Source organism: Poecilia latipinna, unplaced genomic scaffold, assembly GCF_001443285.1.
Source record: "Poecilia latipinna isolate Pla-1442-1.1 unplaced genomic scaffold, P_latipinna-1.0 Scaffold6372, whole genome shotgun sequence".
Classification (NCBI taxonomy): Eukaryota; Metazoa; Chordata; class Actinopteri; order Cyprinodontiformes; family Poeciliidae; genus Poecilia; species Poecilia latipinna.
Window position 1 is genome coordinate 1 of NW_015118988.1, and position 6,225 is coordinate 6,225.

The following is a 6,225-nucleotide window of genomic DNA, read 5'->3' on the forward strand; positions in this document are numbered from 1 at the left end:
CATACTGTCAGGACATGGTGACAGTTTCAACACATATGTATAAAAATAGCTGAATAGTGGAGGTAGAATTAAAAAAACTTGATGTCCTGCTGTATAGAAACAGTAATCTATTGGACCAGCTTCTTCAAATGTCCTTCTTTTTTTCTTATATTCCTGCAGGAAAGCACATTACTCCAGGGGAGGAGTCGGTAACCCTCGACAACGGTGGTTTTACTTCTCTGGAGCTAAACAGCAGAACACTCAACACCAAGAACTCCTTCCTCAAAAAGAATGGGAACAGGTTAGCTCTCTCAGAGGATTACATAGCACTAATCCTCATTGGAAGAAAAATAACAGTTTCATCATCCAAATTTGTGTCCAGATCTCCACCCAGGCCCAGTCCAGGTGGGCTCCACTATTCTGATGAAGATATCTGTAACAACTATAACGGAGCAGTGCTCACTGAAAGCACCACACTCACAGAGAAACCCACTGAGGTCTCTGAATCAGAGGTATCTGTGTTTTCTAGTCTGTCTTTATGGATGTGGCTTTCCAATGTTTGCCTCAGTTTAAGCTCCTCCTGTTTCTGTTTGGTGTAACTTTGTCTCAATATGTGCCACAATTTTACACCAGTGTGTCTGACTTATGAAGATCAGTTGGTTAGTGCCAGATATTTGATCACTAGTTTTTAACTGGCGTCTTTTTATCTACAGATTGTGTAGGTTAATTCCTCAGAGTTTATGTTTCTACTACTGTTAAGAAAGGAGCAAACGAATAGCTGTAGAGTGAGAAAGATTAATCCTTCACATTGTGCTTCAATCAGTTTTGGTTCTGGACTGAGTTCACGGAGCTGAATCCAGAATATGATATAAAGTATTCTAACAAGTCTGGAAAAGCAGGGAAAATATTTGTTTTCCCCCACTTTATTCCAAATTCTGTTCTCTAAATCTGCCCTTTATTTGTCAAGCCATTTGTCCATCTATTTTTCTACTTTCTTTCCATCTTTCCTTCCTTTTTTTTTTTTTCTGGTTTACTTTTGAAATTTATAAACTGCTAATGTATCTGCCATAAATTCACTTGGAACGTTTGTGTTCATACTTTCAAAATGACCAAAAAAAATTTACTGAAAATTCTGAAACCACTGTAACATGTCACCAAACAATTGTGATCGATGTGATCCTTACAATTCGGAAGCACTTTACATTTGGAAGAAAATCTGTCTGATATTGTCTGAGGTGTACAGTCAAAAGAAAGTGACAAGTATTTTCAGTCTTCAGTTTGTGTAGCATGTCTTCTGTCAAAAAAGCTGAAAAGAGAAATATAGATTCATGACTGATCTGATTTATTATAGTCCTCAAAGGGTTAGTCGGCAAAACAACATGAAGCTCTGCTAACAGGCTCTGACTCGTACAAAGCTTTTAGTCCAACAGAGGAAGCTGAAAAAAGCCAGGTTAATCTCAGTGAATATAGCTCTTAGAAGGCTATTTTAGATATTTGTTGTGGTATTATATTGCTGTGCTGTAACTTTGGTTTTATAGAATAGAATAGAATAGAATAGAATAGAATAGAATAGAATAGAATAGAATAGAATAATCTCTGATCATTGTATATAATAAAATTAAATTCCAGATATAACAAAAGGACTTCAAAGAATAATAAAAAAATCTAAACATTACTATATTAGACAAATACAGCATAATGAAAATAGTGTATATGTGCTGATTATATTGCATCTTTTATAGATATGTATCATATTACACAAGTCTCACACTTTAGTATAGTTCACATGCCTGGAACTTTGACATGCCATAAACTTCTGTGTATTTTCCTTGAGATGTACAGTTGAAACCAGAAGTTTACATTCACAGAATAGAAAGACACATGCGCCATTTTGTTTCTCACTATCTGAAGCTAAACCACTTTGTCTGAATGCTTTGCAACATTGTTAATTTGGAAGACCAATTTTTAACTTCCGGGCTGATGTCTTTAGATGTTTTCATCCAAATGTGGAAACATTATGGCCAAACAGATCAGGACATGACTCCAAAAATGAAAGTTACTGTCCCTGTGTGCATTTGCAAACTGCAATATGGCTTTTTAATGTTTCTTTTGAAGTCATGGCTGACTGACTGACCAAGTTTGGTCTCATGTGACTAGAGCACATTCTCCCACATTGTTTGCTGTATCCCAACATGACTTGTGGTCAGTATTAATGTAACCCAGTTACTTTTTTCAAGTAACAAGTAAAATAAGGAACTACAATTAAAAAAAAAAAAAGTCATTAGATTACTGTTACTCCACACAAGCAGACTGTGATTTTGTTTGTAATCCTCTCATGACAATCATGTCTGTGTGTGCGTCATCACTGGTCATGGTAACAAACCAAAGCGTAAATCAGCAGCAAACAGTACAGAGTGCAGCAGAACAATGTAGCGTTTAATGCTTGGAAGCGCCATCATTAGCTGTTCGCTCTGTGTGGGAAGAAAACTTATCTCTAGTGAAAATTCTACTTCATATTTGAACAGTAGCCCCGAGAGCCCCCAGACCCTCTCACTGACTTGACCATTGCAGCTACCACATAGATTCCACAGGGCAAACCTCTGACAGCCCCTCTCCTGCTAAACAGGTGAAAAGAGATTTTTTAAAACTCATTACTAGTCTTCTCTCTACTTCAAAAACTGTTAAAAGATGGAAATGGTACTAATTCAGAGGACAGTCAGGAGATATCAATTTAAATTATTTTATATTATCACTGTATTTTACATCTATTTTGAATGAAAGAATGCAAACACAAAAATAATTATGCTTTGCATGGTTAGGAAGAAATATAGTTTAACAGAAGAGAGACTTGATTTTCTTTATCATGGAATGTGCAGAAGAAAATTCTTCAAATCAGACTTGCATTTCATTACATTTTTTGTGATGAAATGTACATTAAGTTACAAGCCAAACAAAAACAAGTAACTAAATAAAGTAATTAAAGTAATTAATTATTTTTAAAATAAGTAATCAGTAAAGTATTAACTGGATTATTCTCTTGGGAAAGTAATCAGTAATTACTTTCGAATTACTACTAAGTTGGCCAACACTCCTTGTGCCAAACCTCAAACATGACTTTTGCTCTTTCTTTCAATCCTGACTTTATTCTATCCATTCTGCATGAAGGCCAGAATTGCAGAATAAACAATCATTCTGTAAACGATAATTCACCTGAGCTGTGGATATAAAGATATGATAGAAAACTTTACCAGTTTGAATTATAGGCTGAAGTTGACTGCATTGCTAGGTGACTAGGGTCAATTAGAATGTATGATTGGATTGAGGTGACATGTTGTGAATTGCCTCTAACTATATAAATAAACCACTTATGTAGCTTTTTAAAAAATGATTTAATTTTATTTTATTTTATTCTATTTTATTTTATGTTATTTATTTTTTTATCTTTTTTATACATTTTAAACTCAGTTTGTTGTCTTGGATGTTATCTACAGATATTAGATTAAAGAGTGATCCCACTTTAAATTTTTTATATTCACTTTAAAATTAAGCACAACTTTGTGTTGTTTTGTCACACAGAATCTATGTATAATACAATGGAGTTTGTTGTGGTAATGTAATAAAAAGTAGTTAAAGAGAGACTTGATGCTTTATGTTGGAAGTCTGTTTGAAGAGACAGACTGAGATGATTGAGATCAACATGTTTATGACTTTGAGGGGACAAAAGTTTCTTCTTTAGATTTTAACAGCAGCTTGTAGCCATCATTTGGAGAAAAGTTTTCTGTGTCGGTTTGCCTTTGTTTTAATTAGCCTCTAGCGCCCTCCAGAGGGCAGCAGCTCAGATGTGTTGAGACGGAGTTTATTCTTCACTTTTTCCTTGAGCCAATGATCCTCTCAACGTATTTGGAAGCCTGCTTTTTATAGAGATTCAAATATGTTTTAAAATAGCAGGAAAATATCACAGAATAGCATTTTTTTCTGTACCAGTAATTTAGTTTTCCTGTCTTACTCTTGTTCCTGTCATAACTGGTAAGTTGAAAAGCATCCTGTTGTTTGTGTGCAGCTAACGGACAGCGACTACGAGGATGAACAGCCAAAGCACTCCTTTGTCAACCACTACATGAGCGACCCCACTTACTACAACTCCTGGAAACGGCAGCCCAAAGGCCTCAAAGGGACAGGGAGTCCTTTTGCTTACGACGAGTGTGCCACCGCTGACACAGAGCCCTACTATCAGACGGTGGTGACACAGCACAGCGCAGGGGGAGCTTACACACCCACAGGGCAGCCCGCGCACACACACATCAATCCCAACGCCAACCCACCGGGGTCACGCACTCCTGTGACAGGGTTTTCTTCCTTCGTTTGACTCTAGAGACAGTGTTTGCACAAAAATGCACAAACACACACACACACACACACACACATGCACACACACACACCCACACATGGAAGAAAGGGGGTGCTGCCATGTGTTTGGGCTGAAGGAACTGGGAACAAAGGAGCCGTCATGCCCCAAAGAACTAAACTCACACTCCTTACTCGCCTTCGTCTCTGCTCATGAAGACCCTGTGTTCAGTGTGTGCTCTTTTTCTTAGTGTGCTTAAATGCACCATTACATCCTCATTTTTCACAAATTCTCACCAGCTTACTCCTGTCTACTCCAGAGACTCTCCACAGAGAGCCGTAACGACTGTATTTATGTGTTGAGCCCATTAATGTCTTGCTAAGACCCCCCCTGGAGCTAAAGGAAGCTGGAACTTCTGCACAAAACTTCTCGTCTGTTTTCTGTACCTACACTTAAGTGTACAAGTCCCCACTTAACACCATCTCTGATGCACTATTTCAGCATCTCCAGCTGAGAGATGGGAACTTAAAGGCTGTGGGGGGGAAAAAAAAAAACTACACACAAGTGAGCAGCTTTTTTCTTTTCCACAGACTGATCCATGCACACAAACGCAGCGCTGCCAGCTTTCAGATACCACAGCAGGCAAGAGAAGAAAGGAGAAAAATGTTTGATAATCACAGCTTTTTGAATCTGAAATGGACAGAGAGTGAGCATGAGCAGATGTTTTTCAGCACTTACCTGCAATGTCAGAGCGTTGAGCAGTTTGGGATAGTGATTTTTGAATTGAAATACAGTACTTTGAAATATGTTCACATTTTGTCACATTGCAACCTCAAAATTCAGCTTGTATTATTAGGATTTTGTATGACAGACTATTACAAAGTGGTGCATACTTGGAAAATTGAAAGAAAAAGGATAGTTTGCAAACTTCTCAAAGAAAAACAAAGTGTGCTACACATTTGTATTCAGTCTCCTTGCATCAGAACTTTTGCTGCAGCCACAGCTGCACAACTTGCAAATCTACAGATTAAAAGTAGTAAAAACATCTGCTGCTCAGACAGGATGGAGAGCAGCTGTAAACATCCTTTTCAAGTCTTGGATTAAATTTACATCTGGACTTTGACTGAGCCATTCATGATAAGACACGATCTAAACCATGTGTTGTAGCTCTGGATGTTTGCTTAGGGAGGTGCGGTTGGGAGGCTAACCCTAGCCCTTTTTTTGCTATCCTGTTTCTGCTGGAGAAGCATCCCCAAAAAATAATGCTGCCACCGTCCTGTGAGTGCATTCAGGTTGATGTGCAGTTTTAGTTGTCTTATAACCCCAACTCCAATGAAGTTTCAACCTATATTCAGTTCAATTCACTACAAAGACACAATAATGTTCAAACAGGTAAACTTTTTTTTCTCCTAATGTTCACTTATTTGGATTTGATGTCTGCAACACATTCCAATGAAGTTGAGACATTGTTTTACACAGTAACATCCGAACATCACTAGAATTGGGTTTATTTAAACATTATATTTACAATTTACATTACATGTAAATTTTGGGATCATCTGACATCATCCACAGGTTTGCTTTGGCCTCTATGCTGGTTCTATTTTTAGTTGGTGGACTGAACAGAGCTCTGTGAGTTTTTCAAAAATTGGGATTGTTTTATAAACCAACCCTGCTTTAAACTCCTCCACAGCTTCTCCATGACCTGTCAGCTGGGTTCTTTGGTCTTCATGCATTTATACTAACAAGAAATTACTCCCAGGTGGACTACATTTACTAAGTATTTGACACTGGATTTTATTTATGGGTATCAGAGTGAAGAGGGTTAATAAAAAAATAAAAACAGCACACCATAATTAAATTATTTTTGTTCAAATTTTTTACATCATTTACCCTTTTTT

The 6,225-nt window shown here is 37.3% G+C and overlaps 1 long non-coding RNA gene across 1 annotated transcript; it reads left to right on the forward strand.

Moving 5' to 3' along the window:
• The first annotated feature begins 15 nt into the window (after window positions 1-15).
• On the forward strand, window positions 16-6,155 carry LOC106943899 (uncharacterized). The gene is made up of 4 exons (XR_001424045.1): window positions 16-62; window positions 160-280; window positions 362-491; window positions 4,040-6,155. It is a non-coding gene; the product is annotated as an uncharacterized LOC106943899 (long non-coding RNA).
• Window positions 6,156-6,225: the final 70 nt, after the last annotated feature.